The following is a 23,683-nucleotide window of genomic DNA, read 5'->3' as shown; positions in this document are numbered from 1 at the left end:
GAGAAAAGCAGAAAGAGGCAAGAGACTTGCAGAAACAGGCAAAAGCCTTGCAGAAAGAGGGAAAGGGTGCAGACTGAGGCAAGAGAGGAGCAGAAAGAGGAAGACGGGTGCAGACAGAGGCAAGAGGGGTATAGAAATTAGCAAGAGAGGTGCAGAATGAAGCAAATGAGGTGCAGAAAAAGGCAAGAGGGGTGCATAAAGTAGCAAGAGAGGTGCAGAAAGAAGCAAGAGAGGTGCAGAAAGAGGAAAGAGATGCAGAAAGAGGAAGAAATGTGCAGAAAGAGGCAAGAAAAGTGCAGAAAGAAACAAGAGAGGTGCAGAAACAGGCAACAGGTGCAGGAAGAGGGGCGCAAAAAAGGGTGAAGAGGTGTGCAGAAAGAAGAAAGCGAGATGCAGAAAGATGCAAGAGAGGTGCAGAAAGAGGAAAGAGATGCAGAAAGAGGAAGAAATGTGCAGAAAGAGGCAAGAAAAGTGCAGAAAGAACCTACAGAGGTGCAGAAAGAGGCAGAAAGAGGCAGGAGGGGTGAAGAAAGAGGGAAGAGGGTTGCAGGAAATGGGTTGCAGATAGAAGCAAGAGAAGTACAGAAAGAGGAAAGAGATGTAGAAAGGTGCAGAAAGAGGAAGAAAGGTGCAGAAACAGGCGACAGAGGTACAGAAAGCGGGGTGCAGAAAGAAGCAAGTGAGATGCAACAAGAGGCAAAAGAAGCAAGAGCAGTGCAGAAAGAAGCAAGAGCAGTGCAGAAAGACCAACAGAGGTGCAAAAAGAGGCAAGAGGGGTGAAGAAAGAGGGCAGAGAGGTGCAGGAAAAGGGTTGTAGATAGAAGCAAGAGGAGTACAAAACAGGAAAGAGATGCAGAAAGAGGCAAAAGAAATGCAGAAAAAAGCAAGAGAGGTGCAGAAACAGGCAACAGGTACAGAAAGAAGGAAGAGGGGTGCAGAAAGAAGCAAGGGAAGTGCAGAAAGAAGCAAGGGAAATGCAGAACGAAGCAAGTGAGGTGCAAAAAGAGGCAAGAGAAGTGTAGAAAAAAGCAAGAAAGTACAAAAAGAGGAAAGAGATGCAGAAAGAGTAAGAAAGGTGCAGAAAGGCAAGAGAACTGCAGAAAGAGGCAAGAGACTTGCAGAAACAGGCAAAAGAGGTGCCGAAAGAAGAAACAGGGTTGCAGACAGGCAAGAGAGGAGCAGATATGTGACATCATCAGCAGGGCATTCCGGGGGGGGGGCTCAGCTAACTATAGCTGCCACATTTCTCTGTTTTTGTACGAGTGAAATGTCAGCCTAACTATAGGTGAAAGAGGGGTGAAGACAGAGGGAAGGGGGTGCAGGAAAAGGGTTGCAGGTAGAAGCAAGAGAAGTACAGAAAGAAGAAGAAAGGTGCAGAAAGAGGCAAAAGAAATGCAGAAAGAAGCAAGAGAGGTGCAGAAACAAACAACAGAGGTACAGAAAGAGGGAAGAGGGGTGCGGACAGAAGCAACAGAGGTGCAGAAAGAAGCAAGGGAAAATGCAAAAAGAGGCAAGAAAGGTACAAAAAGCGGCAAGAGGGGTGCAGAAAGAGGCAAGAGGGATACAGAAAGAAGCAAGAGCAGTGCAGAAAGAACCAACAGAGTTGCAGAAAGAGGCAAGAGGGGTGCAGAAAGAGGCAAGAGGGGCGCAGAAAGAGGCAAGAGGGGTACAGAAAGAGGCAAGAGGGGTGCAGAAAGAGGCAAGAGAAGTGCAGAAAGAGGCAAGAGGAGTGCAGAAAAGAGCAAAAGAAATGCAGAAAGAGGCAAGAGAGGTGCAGCAAGAAGCAAGAGAGGTGCAGAAAGAAGGCAGGCGCTGAAAACAGAAGAGATGTACAGAAAAAGGCAATAGAAGTACAGAAAGAAGGAAGAGCAATTCAGAAATGAAATGAAATGAAATGAGGCAAGAGAGGCGCAGAAAGAAGCAAGAGTTGTTTGCACAACACTAGTACCAATTTAATACTCACATTTAGCAATAAGTGAGAGGTGACCATTCCAGTTTTGCAAAGGGCCTTCCACCATGCTGCATTTTTGGTAACGTTTGAGCCAGAAACAAGTTTTTTTTGTTCACACCTGCAGATATGTGGCAAATGTGGAAAATGTATAATTATGGAAAAATCAGTGCAGCCAAATAGTTGCATAATCCCAGTGGCCCTGCTCAAACCTCTGACTAGGCCCAAGGGCTCCTCAGCGGGTCCTTCTTTTTTTGTCTTATTCAATTTATATTTTAGCTTCTAGGGAAACGAGGAAGACTAAACCTGAGGTTACCACTCCACAACACAGACTAACACACCACATAATTACTCTCCATAACACTTAATCCCACTCTACATAATTCCTATACACTAAATACCACATACTGTCAATCCACATAATTTCACTGCACAACATACCACATAATTCCATTACACACAACGTACATCCACTCAACTCCAAAAAACATTAGTAAGAAACATTTACAACGGCAATTGCTCTATTCTCACAAATGTGAGACCTATTGCATTGCAATTGCTTCTTTAACTAGCAGACGCGTTTCCAGAGTGGTCGAGAAAGGGGGCTGGGCATCCGACCTACGCTCAGAATTTCTACTGTGTAGCACTTACAGGAGGTACCCGGACGCCTTCTTGGCCCCCAAAGTCCCTCAAGAGTAAAGTGGATTTCATCCTCCAACCAGTAGTGTGCCAGGAGGCGCGTTTGCAGAGTGGTGGACAAACTGGGGCATGGCCTCCGAAGCCCTCTTAGCAATCCCACTGTGTGACTTACTGGAGGTAGCAGATGGGGTAGGTGGCCCCCAATGAAATCCTTGGGGGGCAACTACCCTTTCTATTACTTCCACTAAGTCTCACACAGCAGGATTGCTAAGTTCTGATAGCAGGCCATGCCCCCTTTGCCCACCACTCTGCAAACACAGTTCCTGGCGCGCTCTGTGTTGGGGGATGAAGTCCCCTTGCCTTTTGAGGGTCCGTGGGGGCCAACTAGCCCTCCTGTCACCTCCAGTAAGCACCACACAGTGGGATTGTCGAGAGGTGGTCACATGTCATGCCCCCTTTCTCCACCACTCTGCAAACACACTTCCTGGCGTGCTCTTGGTTTGGGGATAAAATCCCCTTGCCTCTTGAGGGTCCCTGATGGCCAACTAGCCCTCCTGTTACCACCAGTAAGCCCCACACAGCTGGATTGCTGAGAGGTAGTCAGGGGCTGAGGCCCCTTTTTACACCACTCTGAAATTGCGCCTCCTGGCGCACTTCTGCTTCTGCAGTGAAGTCCACTTTCGTCCTGAAGCCCTCAGGACGCAAGGGGACCTCATCGCCCCACTAGCATTGCTCCAAGAGGCGTATTTGCAGACTGGTGGGAAAAGGGACGTGGCCTCTAACCACCTCTCAGCAATCCCACTGAGTGGGGCTTACTGCAAGTAAGAGGTGGGCTAGTTGGCCCCTAAGGACCCTCAGTAGGGAAGGGGACTTCATCCCCAACCTAGAACCTGTCAGGAGATGCGTTTACAGAGTAGTGGTGAAAGGGGCAGGGCTTCTAGCGAGTTGTTGAGCTTCCTTTTTATTTTTTTTCTTCCACTAACCCTTTTGTGCCCCAGGGACCCCATCCCCCCGGGCCAGACCCACTTTTAATTAAGAAAAAATACAAAGGGAGGGGGGCATGGTGATGTCATCAGTGATGTCACTGACCATGTCATAAATGATGTAATATGTGACATCATCAGCAGTGAATTGTGGGCGCATGAGTTATAGTTACTAGAACTAACTATAACGGAGGAATTTCAATGGTTTTGTACGAGTGAAATGTCCAGCTAACGAGAACAGCCCTGAAACCTATGGTTTTTTCAGTGAATTTTAAAGGTTTTTTAAATGACAATTTTTAAATGTAATAGTAGTTATATTTATTTTTTTTATACTGATTTTCTACGTTTTAACTATTTATTTCTACATATTTTATTTTTTAAATTAAATTATATATACTTAATATAAATGAAAAAAAATGTTTTTTAAAATATTGAAATTCAAATATATGTTTTTGTTTTATATTTTTCTTTTAATATATTTATATTATTTTCTTTATTGTTTTTTTTCAAATTTCTTTTTGGAGTCGCGCACTAATAGCGTACCTTTCTCGATCACTGCGCGGAACCTAGCCGCCATTTTAGGAATGGTGTGAAGCGTCCGCGAAAGGTGTACGATAGATGCGTATTTTTGTACGTGATCACTAAGCGACCGGTACGCGACACATGCACATTACTGTACGCGACGCTTGGGCGCTTCCGCGTGATGTCATATACGTGTTGGTCACGCTGGGTGCGCGACTCCCACAACATTTTTTATTGTCTAAATATATATATATATATATGTCTTCAATATACATATTAGGGCAAAACATTATCTAAGCTATTCTTAAAAATAATATAGTTTTACTTGTAATAAACATATTACTTTTAAATGCAATTTCGCGAAGCCGCGTTGGGTGCGTGCTGCCTGTGCGCACGGTGCGCGGACCCCATGTGACTTGAAAAAAAAAGATTTGATTGGTTCATAACGTTTCCCATTGTAACTATTGAAGGACTCCACCCATTTCAATCATTCTTCTTTGAGCTTCTGTGGAGAAACATCTCTCAGCTGAGAAAAACTTTATTGGGTCATTTCTTTTGTAGTACTTTGGAAATTCAGATGACAATGGCTTCAGGACAGCAGCTACCACAAGATTCTGACCATTCTTCAGAGGAAGAATTTGTTCCAGAACCTCCACGTCCTGAAAGACCTGTGTCGGTGGTCTGGAAGGTTTTTATGTTCCCAGAAGGCCAGAAGAAGGTGAATGCCACCAAAGTGAAGGAGTTCTATCAAGAGGCAGTGCTTAGAAGAAATATTCATGCGGTACTGCCTCTATGTACAAACATTTGAACACTCTTCACCCAGTGAATCTGGCTTAGGAGGAGTGCTGGAGATTACAAGGCAACCCTCAACCTGCAGTCCCTAGTACATCTGGCACCTCCACATCACCTGCACGACCGGACATACGTCCAGAATTTGCTCAACTGAAGATGCACTGCATAAAGTGCAACCAGCTTCTGTGCTATGAAGAGTAGTCTGTGGGCCTAGTGTGTACAGCGCAACAAAATCATCGTTTTTAGATTTTTTTTTTTCTGGGAATGGCTGTTAATTCCTGAAGTTGCCAGTTTTTTTTGTCCTTTTTTCTTTTTTTATTTTCAAAAAAGACCAAAAACAATAACAAAATTGTTTAAAAAAACTACAAAAACAATATAAAACAAAAAAAAGTTATTTTCAGAACTAACTTCTCTGGTTAAAGAAAGAGCTATATTTGTATGATAGTGTGTGAAAGTTTGGTTGAATGTATGTGTAGTGCATAATTGACTGAAAGAATGCATTAGTAGTGTATGGTAAATGTATAAGTGCCAAACTATAAGGAAGTGCTGCAGCATGACACTGTAAGCTCTTTAGCTGCAGTGTGCTGTGGTACTTTCGAAGCACAGGGATGCAGCATATGTACATAAATATGTTGCAAGTGTATGCTTCCCTCTGCACTGCTGCTTAAACTGCAGCCATGCGGTGACACAGGCACCCTTGCACCATGGTGCAAGGATATCTGTGTCGTGCAGAGTTTGTTTTTGTGCAGGAATACACACCTTCCTGCACAAAAACAATCAGTGAAGGCATTTTTATCCTTCAATGTATGCTGTGCAGTGCACCATATATTGAAAGATAAAAAAATAGGAGAAATGGAAACAATTCTCTGTGTTGTGCCTTGCTACACCAATTGGAGGATGGTGCAGCATTCACACACATCTCTAGATTTATGATTTATGATTAAAGGGGATATCCCACCAAAACATACCTTCAACAGACCAGGATACGAGTCAAGAATCGACTACATCCTGGTCTCAGTGAGGGATTGGGATAAAGTGAGGGACTTTGGAATAATCGCCAGGTCTGACAGTGACCATAACGTACTCTCACTGAAAATTGCGATCCAGGGGTCACACACGGCTTTGGCAGAAGAAAATTTAGTAGACCAAGCAGATTTAGTTCTAACCAGCAATAGACGCAGAATCAAATGGCCAAAATTGCTGGAAAACCCATCCAATATCCAAAGGCTGTATGCGCTAGTCGTCCCTGCACTAGAAAAGGTTGAGAATCTCAGGCACCAGCAATTCAATGACACCAAGGCCTCTGCCCTAGAAAAAGCTGAGGTTCCTATCACCTTGCTAGCCACTTCTGCAGAGCTCAATGAGCTTGGGGATATTCACTCTGAGCTATGCATTAACCTGACAGAAGTGCTGAACCCTGTGGCTAGGCCGAAGAAGCCTAAGAAGAAAAGAGCCACATGGTTCAACGCTCACTGTAGGAGTGCAAAGGCCGTACTGCTAGAGTCCCTTAAAACACGAGAAACTCCCAGTAAGATCAGGGAAAAGCAGTTAGCTTATAAGGCCATCCTCCGTAGTGCTAAAATAGAATGGGACGAGGGAAACTGGTCGGAAATGTCAGCCGCCCTTGCACTACGAGATGCCCGACAATTCTGGCAAATCGTTAAGCATGGTTCAGCTGAACCCCTAGCGGCAGTTGAAGCAAACATAGCACCCTCTGTCTGGGAGGAACATTTTAAAACCCTGTATAAATCATACAATCAGGACCAACTGGTGACCCCATCAGAAGATATAATGCACCAACCTAACGACAGTGTAGTTCCCATGGACGGTTTCACTCTGGCAGAAGTTAGTACAGCAATCATGGGCCTGGCTGATGAAAAGGCGCCAGGTCTAGACAGGTTGCCAGGGGACCTATACAAACATGAAGTCAAAATTTGGGCCCCGTACTTGAGGGTGCTGTTCAACGCGATTTTGAATGGCATGCCAATCCCCCCAACCTGGCTGGGGGCAGAGATAGTCCCAATCTTTAAGGAAGGGTCCCCTCTGCTCCCAGTCAATTTTAGGCCAATAAGCCTGATAGACGTTTCTCAAAAACTGTTTGCCAGGCTGTTGCTGGACCGCCTGCTGGATTGGACGACGGAATACGATATCCTGAGTCCCTTCCAAGCGGGCTTTAGGGAGAAGGTCTCAACTATAGATCAGGTCTTTCGGCTTGTCCTCATCTTCTGGAAAACGGTGCAGTTGGAGGGTGGCAGCCTCTACACTGTATTCGTGGACCTGAGGGCGGCCTTCGACCTGGTCCCCCGCAAAAAGCTATGGGAGGTGTTGGCCAAATTGGGTGTTCCCGAGGTTTTGCTGGAGATGATTGTTCGTCTTCACAGTGCCAATTTTGCGCAGGTGAGGTGTGGCAAGGTGGGAGCACTGTCAAATAGGTTCCCCGTTGACAGGGGGGTAAGACAGGGTTGTGTGCTTGCACCGACCCTGTTTTGCCTCTACGTCAACGGGGTAATCTCTCACCTAAACGGGGTTGCCAACTCCGATGCCCCCAAGCTGGCTGGCGCCAGGGTGCCGGCAATCATGTTCGCCGACGACACCCTGTTGCTTTCAAAGTCTGCAACGGGTATCCAGCGCGTTCTTGACGGCTTTGCAGACTTCTGCGGGGTTTACGGTCTAGAAATTAACACCTTAAAGACCAAATTCATGGTCTTTAACCCCCCTCAGAAATTCCGCTTTAGCCCTAAAATCGGACAGAGCAGGCTTGAGAGGGTGAAAACTTTTGAGTACCTAGGTGTCATGTTAAACGATAGATTGTCCTGGAGTACGCATCAGGAGAAAGCACTCCTTAAATTGACTCAATATTCCGGGGGTATTATGAATCTCCTGGGCAACAACAAATCATCCATTCGGCCCATAGGTCCCCCTATATAGATCTACAAGGTACAGGCAAGGGGGGCTGCCATGTATGGGTGTGAACTTTGGGGTCATGCAGGAACACAAGACTTGGCAAAAGAGGAGAACAAATTCATTCGGAGAGTTGTAGGACTTCCACCCAGCACGCCTCTTGTCCCTTTAAGGCTGGACCTAGGGTTGAGGCCACTAGACGAAGATCTGGCTTTTCGTCCGCTGGCTTATTGGCGCAGGTTGTGGGCAACTCCCGAATTGACCAGCTACAGACAGGGATTACAGGAGGTGCTCGCTATGCCCAACGCAGGGAAAATCAAGTGGCTTAAATTCATCAAATCAGAGTTGGAGGGTCTGGGACTCCCGAAGATGTGGTCTGATCCTTTAACCACTTGCCCACTTTTTCCCAAAAAGAAATTAGCTAAGGCATACCACGATAGTAAATTAACGGAACTCCTAAACCATCAAAAACCTGGCTCATTGACCGACTCTTTTCTATGCATTAAGGATACTTACAGCTTTGTACCAGTTCTAGATAAACTGTATCCTCCCTTGCTTAGGAAATTATACTTGCAGTGGAGGCACGGGTCCCTCCCCCTTCGAGCTTTCACAAGCAAGTGGAGCGAACAATCAGTCAGCTTGTGTCCAGCTTGCAGAATGTCCGATGAGTCTGAACTCCATATATTCTTTTTTTGCCCGGTCTATAGTAATATTCGCAAGAAATGGATAGTTCCCCTATGCAGAAACCTGGGATTCGAAGAGTGTTTGGCTGCCTTCAGAGTTCTGAAATCAAATCTGTCGGACTATATTGTTTTCGCAGTGGCCAAATATTTGGATGCCATTTGGTTTCTGAGAAGAAAATGCCTCAAGGCTGGCCACTGACTCTAACGTACCAAGGACAGATACCGTTCCAAGAAACTCTGTTTTTATTGACAATGGATGATTTTATAAAGCACATATCCTTACTTTTTCAATAATTTTATGAATGTTATAAATGTCTTTTATGGTGAAAAATTTTACCAAAATAAAGATTTATGAAATTAAATGATTTATGATAAATCTAGAGATGTGTCTTGTTCTATGAGTGTTGTGTGCAAACACCCACAGCAATACTTATGGAACACCCCTTCAACACCAAAGTGGTGTTTATGATGAGATCGTATTTACATGAAGAAGAAAAGCTATACAGAGTGCCTTTTCCTCTCCTTGCAAATATGAAAGAGTGTCTTGCGCCATCACTATGTTACAAAAAGTGACATATTGTTAGTACGTGATGCTTGCAAATCTGCCCCATAAGTGCTTAGGTATTGGCAGACTGTTACAATAAGAACATATTGATAGTTGATTGATTGAAAAATTGCATGAGAGTGACAGGAGGTAAGCACAGAGATATCTCTCCAAAGATGCTCAAAGAAGAATGATTAAAATTCTTGCAGTCCTTCAATTGGTACAATGGGAAATGTTATGAACCAATCAAATCTTTTTTTATCAGGTCACATGGGATCCTATGACAGAGGGGTTCCAACACTACATAGGTATTAACTGGGTATTTTGAAGAGTTTATAAATACTTTGTAGCTTCTTGCAAGTTTGCATGCATAGTATATAAAGACATTGACTTGTATTAGGGTTAGTGGCTTAGCCAATCCTTAAGTATATGTCTTTTAACTAGAGTAATTTCAGTACTGCAAAGAGAGTCCAACATAAATTAATAAACGGTTGGGTTTTGGCCCAGCGAATGGATTAGTACATGGTGCTGAATGGGTCACTAGAGGAGTGCAAGGAGAGTGACAAAGTGTTTGCCGGAGTGTATGGATACTACCTGGGGAAACACAGGTGTGTAAGATAAGTGCATAGGTGATTAAAGGACTGCATGCACATTGTAGCACTCCATGTTGGCCTGGATTACTGCATGAATACTTGGGTACTGACTGAATGATTGGAGTACTGCAAGGAGAATGCATGGGTGAATGTATAAGTGGTTGGGTTTTGGCACAGTGAATGGATTAGTACATGGTGCTAAATGGGTCACTAGAGAAATGCAAGGGGATTGATAGGTTTTTAAGTAGTTATGTGTCAGCGAAGTAATTAAATGCTTCGCTCACAATGGTTGCCCAAATGCACACAGACTCACAGTGTGATTCTAGACAAGCAACACTATTCCTTGGACTTTAGCAAAACAGACTCACTAGTCTGTAAGGGTTAAGGTGACTGCACACATTCTTCATATTTCACTACTGCACTCTAGTGTGATTGCCTGACTCATTCTGCAAATGCATAAGCAATGACTGGCTTCTAATGCTACTAAATCTTGACAACAGGATAAGTTGGACTTTCATTTTAACCCTTTCCAATTGACATAACTTTCAACCCTACCCCCACTCTACTCAATGTCTGTTACCATAGTAACAGTTCATGGAACACTCAACTGAACACACAGGTCACAAGTTCAGCACACAATGTTGCAAATCTAAACAGCAAGTGTGCTTGACTTTTCAAAATATCAGCTTATCCTATGTAATGTTCCTTTCAAACAGTTTTCATTAACCAATAAGAAACATGCTTTTAAAACCCAGAAACATGCACTCTATTTTTCAGTCTATAATGTTCTCAAACAGCCAATCATTTCTCTTTTTTAAAATAAAACTGCATCTTATCCACCATTTTAGAAAAATCTTAGTTTTCAAACCGCCCATTTCACATACAGACACCTTCTGAGAGCATCCAGTCTTCCCTTCAAGATGCTTAGAGTGTGGATTATGGGACACAGATATATTTTCTGAAGCCAAAGCTATGCAGAAAACAGAAGTATTAACAAAGACCTAGCTTTGCCTAATGTAGACTTTAAATGGATTGGATAGAGAGGATTAAAGTGGCACCAATTGATGCCATTGGTTAAATCCTTTTTGCTTCTCCAACACCCTGACCTCATAATTGTGCACTGTGGTGGCAATGACCTAGGCACTTTGACTGGGGTAGGTCTGGAAATGCTTATGAAGGACTTCTTTGGAGAATTTATGTCACTTTCCCCCCAAACTGCCTTTGTCTATTCTAACATATGCCAAAGTCAGAAATGGAACTGGTCCAATCAATTTTGTCCATAGATTGAGAAAGCTAGGAAACATGTCAATAAAGCTGTTTCTGCTTATATCCGAGATTATAGGATGGGGTCCATTTACCACAACAATCTGCGTTTTAATATGGATGGCATCTATAGGAGAGATGGTGTACATTTTATAGATGAGGGTAACAGAGTCTTCCCCTTCAACTTTAGACTCTCCATAGGTACTTGTAGGTACCGAAATCTCTCAATAAACACAAGGGCTCTTTTTAGAGCCACCTAAGATCTAAACACATGAGCTTGAAGTATATTTGAAAAATATATATTTTTTTGTTGGAGTCGCGCACCCAGCGCGTTTACACCAGGGGCCCCGCTGAGCACCGTGCTGGCTTCACGTCTCCTAATTTTACCGGGAAAAAATGTTTGCTTCTATCACTAATTTATATGCTTCCCGGGGACTCCATCCAACGTTGGGGACTGTGTGGGGAGTCGCAATGCCCCCACGGTCCCTCCGACTCCCCGCGTCCTTCGGGAGCTGGCATTGGTTTTCCACATGCGGAGCTACTAACATCCAGCTCCCCGTGTGGAAAAGCAATCTGGTTTGCATTTTGAAAGAGAGAGCAGGTTTCCCTGCTCTCTCTTTCAAAATCCAAACCAAGTTTTCTATGGCAGTGCGAGAGCCACGAGACTCCCGCCCTAACATAGCAATCTGCATTGTCCAAGGGGTGGGCACCCCAGGACACTGCAGGAGCTGGCCCTGGTGGGTGGCGGAACCCAGGGCCCTCGTGGGCTCCAGGAGGAGAGTCACGTGGCCCCCCTCCCACAATGTACAAAGCCCCCGGGATGGTGGTCCCTAGAGCTTGGCGGGACCTTTGTGCCTCCCCAACCATTTACTTGTGAAGCCCCGGGGGGTTGCGGTCCCCTGGGCTAGCATATCCATATCCATATCCATACTAATATAATAAAGAGAGAGCCCAAACCTTTGAGGCGGGTAATCTCAGGAACCACAGCACCAATCAAAACATCCAATACATCGTTGGAAAGGGCAGTTGCAGCAGAAGGACATAGGCTATGCAGACGCCCACCATATACATTTAAAAGGTAAAAGAACCGTGCCAGCAAAGTAGTCCCTTGTGGGCGTGTCGCTGTGGCCGTGTGCTGGGGGTGTGACAAACGCTGGGGGCATGTGGTACGTTGCCATGTCTCATATCGTGTGCTAATCCCACCCTGCTCCCTTTAAATACCCCTGCACCCCATAATCATAACCCACCCTTACTCCTTAAAATACCCCAACACCCTTAAACACTAACCCATCTTAACCCTATAAATATACCCTGTACCCCAAAGCCCAAACCTATCCCTAAACCCTAAAAATACCCCTGTACCCCAAAACCCAAACCTAGCCCTGAACCCTAAAAATACCCTTGTACCCCAAAACCCAAACCTAGCCCTGAACCCTAAAAATACCACTGTACCCCAAAACCCAAAACTATCCCTGAATCCTAAAATACCCCTCTACCCCAAAACCTAGCCCTGAACCCTTAAAATACCCCTGTACCCCAAAACCCAAACCTACCCCTGAACCCTAAAAATACCCCTGTACCATAAAACCCAAACCTTGCCTTGAACCCTAAAAATAACCCTGTACCCCAAAACCCAAACCTACCCCTGAACCCTAAAATACCCCTGTACCCCTAAACCCAAACCTAGTCCTGAACCCTAAAAATACCCCTGTACCCCAAAACCCAAACCTAGCCCTGAACCCTTAAAATACCCCTGTACCCCAAAACCCAAACCTACCCCTGAACCCTAAAAATACTCTTATACCCCAAAACCCAAACCTAGCCCTTAACCCTAAAAATACCCCTGTACCCCAAAACCCATACCTATCCCTAAACATACCCCATAACCCAAAACTATATCTGAATCCTTAAAATACCCAAACACCCCAAAACATATACCTCAGTACCCCAAAACATATATCCCTATACCCATACTTACCTTATCCAAAGATTAGAAAAAAAACATGCTTTTACCATTCATGCATTTACAACGAATTCCGTTGTAAATGTATGCGTGGTAAAAGCATATCAAATGTAATGCCATGCGTTAGAATGGCATTTCAGAGTAATGGTACTTTCATAATGAAAGGATGCGGAGTGATGGTATGCGGAAAGAAAGTTGTGGAATAATGGGTGTTTATCCTCCCCCGGTAAGTACATTGGTGGCACGGCGGCCCACATCTCCAGCAACATACTCATATTTTTTCACCACCCATTTGAAAAATGCACAGGTCTTTCTCATTGATGGCCAGCACCGACATACACTTTTAGACACACCTCCCACCACAAGTTCTAGAATTGCGAACTTTAGAGCTGGGGAGCTACGTTCGAATCTCGGCATCAGCTCAACATCCTGTGATTCCAGGCAAATCGCTTTATCTCCTCGTGCCTACCACAAATGAATGTGTTCCTCTGTAATGTAAATTGTGCTCATGCCATGTTGTCGAGTTTGCGCTATATAATATTGTAAGGAAAAATAAAGTAGGGAAACTCGAGTTCACACACTCCTGAACGCGGACTCTTAAGTGCATCAGCAGTGCTCTGCGAATCGGAGCGTTTCACAGGCCTGTCACAGATAAAAAAAAATGCTATCAAAACGAAATCCTACAAAACAATATACTACTGGCCGGCAGAAATTCATACCCGGACAATGTCGAGACGGGCTGCTAGTAGTTCATAAAAGCCCCAGGGGTGGCAGTCCCCGGGGCTGGGGGGCCCCTCTGGGCCCCCCATTACATTTAATATTTTTGCCCCTGGGATTTGACACCCCCGGGGGCTAATTATTAAAGAAGCACAGGAGCCCGTGCTTCGTTTTATTTTTTTTTCACGGCAGGATCCGCACACCCTGCGTGGATTTTGCCGAAATTCTTATTTCTTTTGCCCTGGTGGTCCTTGTGGGACCCCCTAAGCAGGCCTAGGGGGTCAGGGTGTTTCTACCCTGCCCCCTTTTTACTTTTGCACACTTGTTGCACTGATTTCTTGAGCCGAGGCACAAAATGGCTGCCAACAATTCCTGGTTTGGATCATTGACAGCCAATTAGCATTCAACTTGTGATCGGGAGGGTGCGCACAAGGTGCGCGGATCCACCGCGGCCATAGATATATATGTGTTTTTACTTTTACTTTTCTCAGCAACTACTGAACAGATTTACACCATTTAACAAAAAGGCACCATTCTGAACCAAGGGCTACCTCTTTGCCAAATTTGGATTCATTCCGCTCTGCAGTTCGGGCTGTAGCCGCGGCTAAAGTTTCCTATGGAAAATTGCATCGGGAAAACACGGTTTGGGACCCCCATTTTTTCTCGGCCCCCGCTTGCCAAATTACCCTGAAACTTTCAAGATAGGAGCGGGCCATAAGTTTTGAAAATTTCGCAAAGATTCGTCGACCGGCGCCAAAGTTATTGGAAATAGAATGTTGCGGATTTCCAATGGAAAATGGGTCCTAACTATAACTACCTACTGGCGACCGCCGGTAGGTTATATGTGTGTATATATATATATATATATATATATATATATATATATATATATATATATATATATTAAAAAAAAATCCAAACCTTTGCTTGTCCAGATTAGAAAAAAGGCACTGACTCCGTGGGCTTCACGAAAAGGGATTTATTCACTCTGCATGAATGGCTTAACGCGTTTCGACGGACACAAGCCGCCTTGGTCACAACACCTTTGTATTTAAAATAGACAGTTTATATACACAAGTACCACTCGATGGTCGGAGCAGCCTGATGACGTTTTTTGTTTACCTCGGCTCTTCCATAGACATAGAAAAAGTCTTTGCTCACATTACTCATACTGAATTTGATCGTAAAATGGGCATTGCTTTGCAAATTCGGAATCTGATTCACTGCAAGTGCAGTTTGCAACTGTGATACAATTATTATTACAAATTCATTTGAATCGATTTCAATGAAACATGTCGCAAACTCATTAATACTCTATGCCCTAATCAATGGTAAAACATTCATTCCTGTATATGTATAGCAATATTAATGCCTATATATATGCAGCCAACGAAAAGAAAACAGTGTGAAAGTGCAAAAAAATAAACACTAACTGTGAATAAGTGCCTTAATGAAACATAGTCAACCACTTTAAGATCTCATTTCTTACTGTCGCGTGTTATGCCCAAACCACATTGTGCCTATAAAATTCATTTATATACTTCAAACAATCATTTTCAATTGGCGAACAACGATTATCACAATGGAATTGAGCCCTAGTGGGCATTTTGGTAGTTCTATGTTCACTCAAAAACACCACAATTTGTAATGGTTTGGGACTATTCAGTCTTGAATTAATGGTTTCTTTATTTGTGGTTTACCTATTTTAGTTACTTTGTGTGCTCCTAACCTAGTGAAAGTAAATAAAATAAAGGGTGCCTTTTGTTTTTTTGAAAAAAAAGAGTGAACTTGTATTGATACTTTCATATCACATTAGTATCCTTACTATTAAGGTTCAGAGGAGTGGGATGCGTGTGCTTAGCGTGGAGCTAATATGTTCTTATTTCTGAATTGCAGGACCCTGGTTATTCTTCTGAAAGGATATGATGTTACAAGTGTATGCTTAAGGCTTCGTCAGAGTTTAGTCCATTTGGGGTCTTACTGTCCAGGAGAAATATGTATCTGGACTCTAGTCTTCTAAGTGCCAGGAGCCTATTGCCTCCCCTGACATTTTTGCTAATACTATCGATCACAAAGTATTGCAGATCTTCTGTTCTCCCCTTATGAAAAGCGTTGATGTGGCGAGCCACCGGATAGCTTTGATCATCATTAGTCACTGCCCTCAGATGCTGTAAAATTCTTACATGGACAGGATGTAAGGTGCTACCCACATAACGTTTTTTGCAGGTACATTGAAGTACATATATTGCATAATCTGTTTTGCAATTATAGGCCCCCCTCAACTCTAGTGGTGTTCTCCTTAGAGGAAGGTGTACTTTCCTGACATTGACTCCATATTGACAAGCTTTGCATTTTGCACACTTACAAAATCCTTTCTTATTAGAGAGCCAATTGGTGTTTTTTGGTTGGCTCGGAATATTGGTTACCAGTTCCTGTTTCATCGATTTTGCCCTCCTGTATGTGATCTGCGGCAACTTGGTGCAAATTGTTCCTAAAGCAGGATCACTACGTACTATGGGCCAGTGCCTATACAAGATTTTTCATACTTGAGTATGATAGGCATTGTACCCAGTGATGATTCTAGGCGTCTCATTCTTATCTGTGGATGTTACACTAGATTTGTCTTGAAACAACAAGCTCTCTCTACTTTTCGTCAAGCATTTATCATCTGCTGTTTTCAACATTTTATCTGAGTAGCCTCTTATACGCAGTCTTTTAAATAATTGGTTTTTAGATGTTTCAAAACCTTCTTGCGTACTGCAGTTCCGTTTCATTCTGAGACACTCAGCGTAGGGGATGCTGGAAATCAGGCTGTGAGGGTGAAAACTTCCGGCATGTAAGATGGTATTGCCGGAAGTAGGTTTTCTATAAGTTCTTGTTTGTATCTTGTTCTCAGAGATGAAGAGCTCTAAGTCCAAGAAAACAATAGAAGATTTGCTGGTGTTCCACGTGAACTTAGTTCACAGAATTCTCATTTAATTTTTCAGCAAATAATCTGGCACTCTCTTCACTGCCTCTCCACAGAAAAAAAATGTCATCGATGTAACAACTGTATTTTAACACATTATTGGGCATTTCTGTGCCGTGTTCTGCCATGAGTACTTGCTCCTCCCACCAGCCCATATGAAAATTAGCATAGCTGGGGGCAAAGCAAGTACCCATGGCAGTCCCTTGGATTTGACGATAGAGAAGCTTGTTGAACATAAAGGTGTTATTCTCGAGACACCACTCCACCATTTGCAATAACATGGCTGTGTGTTGATGTAGTGTAATGTCCCTAGTATCAAGATAATGTTTGATTGCATGCAGCCCATCATGGTGCCGAATACTTGTGTACAAACTTTGTACATCTAATGTTACCATGACAAGGTCTGAGTGCCAGTCAGTGTCATATATTTTTTTCAAAAAGTCACCACTGTCTTTTATATACGAAGGCAAATTCCGAACAAAGGGTTGTAGAAAAAAATCGATGAACTTGCTTGTATTTTCAAATAGCCCCCCAATTGCCGATATTATAGGCCTCCCCGGGGGGCATCGTTCATCTTTATGAATTTTGGGAATGAGGTACTGGTGTGGTGTTATCAGATAGTTATTTTTCAGGAATTCAAATTCCTGCTTAGAGATTAATCCTGCAGACTTCCAAGTGTACAAACATTGATGGTACCTTTCTTGTATGCTTGTTACATTGGTGGTACTGATTCGTACATAGCACTCCCTGTCTGATAATTGCAGAGAGGCTTCTTTGTTGTACATCTCTTGGGGCCATAACACTACATTCCCACCCTTATCTGACATTCGTACCATAATGTCCTTTCTTGCCTTGATTTTGTTCATAACATTTTCGTATTCAGTTCTCTCATTACTCCATGATTTTAGAAAATCATTGCTGCTTTCTAGGGACAGCTGCTTCAGATCTTTGATCACCTTGTCTGAAAAGATGTCTAAATTGTCTTTGGGCATTAATGGACAAAAGGTTGATTTTGGTCTAAAAGATGTCTTGACGGATTCGGAAATATTGATACCGGCATGTTGTGCTGCCATTTCTGTGTTCCACAGATACTCTTGACTTCCTCCGTCTCTATCCAATTGAGCCATCTCCTGGATGAAATCCATGTCTGCCACCGTCCAGTTTGTTTGTTCATTGTCCGATATTGATTGTTTCTCCCGATTCATGTTCTTATCCTTGGTGTTGATGTAATGTTTGCGCAGTTTCAATTTTCTCACGAACTGATGCAAATCAATTCGAGTTTGGATATAATCAAAGTTGATTCTTTTGCAGTATGACAAACCTCTTGTCTAAATTAGTTCTTCATTCTTAGAGAGCGCCATGTTTGATAGATTAATTACTGTGTTATTGTATTCCCTATCTGTGTTTATTGTCTCCTGTTCGCCCTGTAAGACTGTTTCTTTGTTGTTTGTTGTTTTTTGTTTGCCCCATCTTCTGTCCTTGGGCCTTCTGGCCCTTGATTTCTGTTTTTCTTGTTGTATTCTGAACGTGGTTGCCATGACCTGAGACTTCTCAGGCGATCTTCCCGTAAAAAAACAAATTCATCTGCGGGAGTTGGTACATTTTGCGCCATACCACTTGTGCCTTCGGTGCCTGGGTCCGATTCTGCTCCCGAGCTCACCTCTGATTCGCTGGGAACAGATCCTTCTTGTGGGTTACCCATAGTTGTCGGTATTTTTTGCATTCTGATACTGTCAAACTTCCGGGCGAACGTGTAGATTCTTCCTTTTAAATAATCATTGCGGTCTCTTTGAAATTTGACTGCCTTGCGTTCTTTAATGGTTTGCTCATATTTTTCCACTCTTACTTTAATGTCCACCATAGCTTTATTGATTTCTACCTGGTTCGCATGACTCGCCAGTTCTTTGCTTACAACTTCCAATTGCGCCAGAATTTTGTCTCGATCCGTGGCGGCATACTTCACCAATATTTGTAACATGTTCCTGGAAGACTGGGCGTTATTGTCTGCCCATTCCTGCAGCATAGCTGGGTCTGGGTTTTCATAAGTCGGTGCCACCAATATCCTCAATCCTCTGGGCACACGACCTACCTCCAAGTATTTGCGCAATGATGTGCATTCCCACCATTTGGAAATTTCTTGTTTCCTGAATCGTTCAAAGTCTTTTAACAATGTTTTGATGGTAATCCCCTCAGATGGTTGATCCGCATTTTGTCCCGATGTAGTGGGACTGTCAGCACTGCTTGTCTCACTGAAAATGTCTAATGCCGCCTCCATGCGTTCACGCGCCCACTCCTCAGCCATCGTTTGTATTGCTTAGGGAATACTTGTTTCTCCTTTATCGAAGCCCACTGCCGCTTTCCGCTAAACAGCACTGCGGACTACCTCTCCCGTCTGCCACCTCGTTTGAACTCCCCACACCGATCACCGCACACGCGGGCTTACCTCATTCCTCGGACACCCTCCGGTATACACAAGAGATGGGGTCGCACACGCCGTGGCAGTCTATCAGCGTCGGTCGTTACAATTGCTGGCTCGGGGGGCGCTTCGTTTTCCTCAGTCCTGAAGAATATCCATAGAAGTTTGCCAGGGAACGAAGAGCACCAAAGCGAGGAGGGTCAGCGTAAGGAGCTCCGGCACGCCCCTATGTATAAAATCCAAACCTTTGCTCGTCCAGATTAGAAAAAAGGCACTGACTCCGTGGGCTTCACGAAAAGGGATTTATTCACCCTGCATGAATGGCTTAACGCGTTTCGACGGACACAAGCCGCCTTGGTCACAACACCTTTGTATTTAAAATAGACAGTTTATATACACAAGTACCACTCGATGGTCGGAGCAGCCTGATGACGTTTTTTGTTTACCTCGGCTCTTCCATAGACATAGAAAAAGTCTTTGCTCACATTACTCATACTGAATTTGATCGTAAAATGGGCATTGCTTTGCAAATTCGGAATCTATATATATATCCACACACATTATTTATTTATTTTTTTTAAACCTTTTATTAGTGGCATTCAACACTGAGGCATGAAGATCAAAGCATTAATAATACGATACAAAACTGTGCTTGGTACATACAATGGACATAGATTATCTTCACAAGGACTGGTTCAGTGCATGCATAACGTACAGTGTCCTGGAATGAGATACATCGCCTCCTGAAGCCCCCCCCCCCCCCCCCCCCCCCCCCCTATTCAACCAGGGGCGCAAGTTGCGGAGACATAGCCCCAATCTGACATATATAGGCATCTCGGCAAGTAGGGTGGGAAGCATCGCTGGTTACGTCAACCCACGCCCGTCTCGGCATCAATTGGTTAGCCATCTACATCCCCCTGTATAAGATCGTGTCTTATGTGCAGCAAGCGAGCGCTGTTCCTTCAAGTAACCCAATGGTAGTCAGCGAGAGAGTGATCAGAATAGGGCGCATCTCAAATCAGGGCGCGGCGCTCTTCAGCACAGTAGCCATCTTTAACGACTTGGGGCTGCAGGGACCATCGCGTTTGAGCGCTTCCGCTGGCCCACCATGTCAAAGTAGTAGAAGAGGAAGAGCGACCTGTCGTTCCAGCAATGCTGTGTGTATCATACATTTGCCGGGCTTCTCAGCGTCACCCCAACGGCTATCATCCCATCTCTCCCCGGGCAGGGCGGGTCAGGCTCATTCCAACGTGTGATACATAGTGTGGTGTGTGTGGTGTGAGGTATCTATACACGCTCATGGGCCCGGCACCGACTCGTCATCTCCAGAGGAGTCACTGTGAGTTGTCTGAGACAACAAGTACACCTGCAAGGGGGACCAAAAGTCGCTGGGTTTACAACGGGCAGGCATCAGCTCTGCATAGACGCCATGTTGATCCTGGCAGTACGTGAGATCGTCCAACCACTCCTTAAATTTTGGCGCCCTTCCCCTACCCCATCTGCATGCAATTCTTCTCTTTGCAAGCAGCAACGCAACATCAACATATCGGCGGTCAGCCTTGGGTACATTCCTGGTGTAGCCCAGCAGCATCACCACGGGGTCAATGGGAAGAGGACCAGCTATCATAACTTGGAGCGCAGCATGCACCTGTTCCCAGTATGCCTGAATAGCTCCGCACTCCCAGGCCAAATGGAGAAAATCTGCGCCCTCCGCCCGGCATCTCGCACATCTATCATCGTCCGAAAGGTGAAAACGCAACTTCCGAACTTGGAGTGTAGTAGTAACGCTGTACGAACTTGTAGTGAATAATTTTTAGTCTACAGCTGGAGGAGATTTTGGCAGTGACTGAGCAGCAATATTTCCATTGTTCATCGGTGAGTGCCATGGGTAGTTCAGAGTCCCAGGCAGCTCGCGCCTTGGCCAGGACAGGGGGACGCTGCTCTCGAATGGCAGCATACAATTTCGACACCAAATGTCTGCCGTCTGACACCAGCATTACATGCATAGGCAGGACAGTGCCCGGTTCCTCCGGGAAGCTGGGGAGTATATCCCTCATACCCTGGCGAAGCCGAATATAATAGAACACCTCCATTGGCGTCGGCGGGGTGATCAGGAAAATCTGTTCCTTGGTGCGGAACCGTCCATCTTGAAATAAATCGCCCCAGGTGTTAAGATGTACACGGATCCACACACATTATTAACAGAGTTTTTATTTCACAACTGTGATCACAGTTGTGAAATAAAAACTCTGTTAATAATTCCCCGAGTGGAGTGCCATCAATTTCGGAACTTGTGTGTGGATATTGAAACGGGATACTGCCTTGATCCCGGCGATGGCAACAGCTCCCGAGTGCTCCCCCTGCGACGAGGCAAGTTGCGAGGTGATATATATATATATATATATATATATATATATATATATATATATATATATATATATATATAAATATTTAGCATGTCTGAAAGGTCAACATGGTTGGGAGACCATAAATCTTATTCTGAAAGGAAAAAAAATTGGGCAGATGTAATACTTCAAAGTGTCTCTCTGATGGATCCTAAATGACTTCAGAATAGTTTTTTATCTGGTATCATATGGCCACCCTAAATAAGAGTTTTTGACAGCTATAATGAATGATCATGAAAAAAGTGGCTCACATGAACGCATGCTCTGGTGCTATTACTACACATGAGCATGATGAAATGAAAGGGCTTGCAGCAAATTTCTTGACACGGCTTATGTGGTATAACTGCAGCAAAGGTTTCCCTGAAGGCAATCACTACAAAGTAAATTATGCGACTGGCAATAGCAATCTCATCATCATACCTTCTTTTTTACTTTTTACCAGAGCTGTGCAGCTTTGGCAAACTCTATTAGCAAAGCCGTCGGTTAAATACTTTAATTTGCTTAAGGACTGACGAACATATATTTATCTGCCTGTGCATTTAAACAATTAGCATTGTCTGTTTCACAAATGTGGTATTGTTTTACAGGATTTTAATTTCTGAATTTGTGTTGAATGTGTGTGCTACCTGTATAACATTATTGCCTATTTTGCATTGTTTCTACTTTGATGTTCGATTGTTCTTGTAATTGCATTGGTTTATGCACATCAACTTTTAGACATTATTGTCTTCGATTTGGTTTTCATTAAAAAGCAGCCGTGGTTTTAATTTGTTAGGTCTCATTTACACTCTTTCTCTGCAATGGTCCAATATCTGTTTAGACTTGACTTTCTGTTGGTTTGTCAGCTGAATGTATGATAAGCTGAAGTTAATTTTCTCAGTCAGACACTACTCTCCTGTGTATGCAGTGCTTCTTATCTGGTAAAATCGGAAACTTCGTGCACTTGTTTAGGTCTTTCCAACTAGACAGCTCATCTGTAGTCTGTTGCAAAATATATCACCAACATACAGTGGGCTTAGAGCCCACCCATTGCCTGACATTGGTTGGCTTCATTATTGTGTGTGGACTTTTCTTTCTCGTATGTTTGTCTATCCCCATAGCATGAACACATTAGTGTGTCTTTACACTGCACACTTTTTGAGGTGTTATTTTTTGTTTTTGTTTAAGCACGCCATGAGTGTGCATTTGTTTTCCAGCTGTCTCGCTAGTATGCTTCTTTTCCCCTTTCCACTGTGCGAATATGTCCCACAAGCAAGACATATTGGCTTTGTGGATGTTTGTTTTTAGAGTGGTTATTGAAGATGTTCACATCTCCAAAGCTCTCATGTGAATGCAGAGGCAGTTGTCCCTTGATTCCAACACAGCCTCACAGGCATGAGCCATTTTGGTTAATCTGGTCCTAGCTGTCTCCTAGTACAGATGACCCTATATTGTGGGAACTGTTAAAGTGCATGAACCACGGCTGCATGCACTGCACTAACAGTGTTCACTTCATATTATTAGAAACTGTATTACAATATGTGAGGCTTTTGTCATACATGCCTTTTGTGTGTGCGATTGCTTGTCTCATACAGTTTCCACAGATGACACCCCCATATGTGTAGATTTAGAGATAACATGTATTCCATAAGAAAAAAATAAAATGTCCTATTTAAAGCTAACAAATAATTATAGGGGGCACACCTTGCATACAGTTTTGACATGAAGGACCCCCACCTTACCCCCACTTACAATATGTATGTATTAAAAGAGCAGTGTAACCTAAGACTAGTGTTAATTGCATAACAAATAATCTAAAAGTAGTATCTACATCGAAGAATTTAATGGATAGCAAGACACAGAGCAGTAGAAGGAATAATCCACGTTGAGAGAGGGGGTAAGGTGATGTGCATAGAGTTGAGTATTGTGTGATGAATACACACTTTAAAGTCAGTGGCTCGCTGTGCTTCGGAGGGCGATTCCTTGTATTAATAAGGTGGGTCCTGCTCCAGGATGCACCAGTATTATTGGTAGTTTTTTTTTTCATGTTTTTCTTTTCCAATCTTTCTATTAAAGCTTACAAGTTTAAACAATATTTCCATATTGTGATATCATGTGAGGTGGGGAAAGTGGACCTAAGCCTGCAGCACAATACTGCACCTGTTAGTATTACCTCTCTCATAGCCCACATTTCACACAAAACAATTTTACGATTACTCTCATCTGTGAACTCCATGCCTGATTTCTATATTGTTTCCATGCAGAGCATGTACTTCCCATTCTTTAGGGCATACACATCCCTTGTATATGTGCTGTTCAGCCAGCCTTCCAAAGGCTAGCAATGTTCCTTCTAGCATGAGACCCAGG

The 23,683-nt window shown here is 43.7% G+C and overlaps 1 protein-coding gene across 1 annotated transcript in view; it reads left to right on the top strand.

Annotated features, from left to right (window-relative positions):
• Nucleotides 1–23,683, top strand: part of CEP78 (centrosomal protein 78) — a 479,433-nt gene that overhangs the window by 357,327 nt on the left and 98,423 nt on the right. The gene's annotated exons all lie outside the window — the stretch shown is intronic.

Source organism: Lissotriton vulgaris, chromosome 3_1 (genome assembly GCF_964263255.1).
Source record: "Lissotriton vulgaris chromosome 3_1, aLisVul1.2, whole genome shotgun sequence".
NCBI lineage: Eukaryota > Metazoa > Chordata > Amphibia > Caudata > Salamandridae > Lissotriton > Lissotriton vulgaris.
Note: the sequence above shows the minus strand (reverse complement) of the source record. Positions and strands in the feature narration are given on the sequence as shown.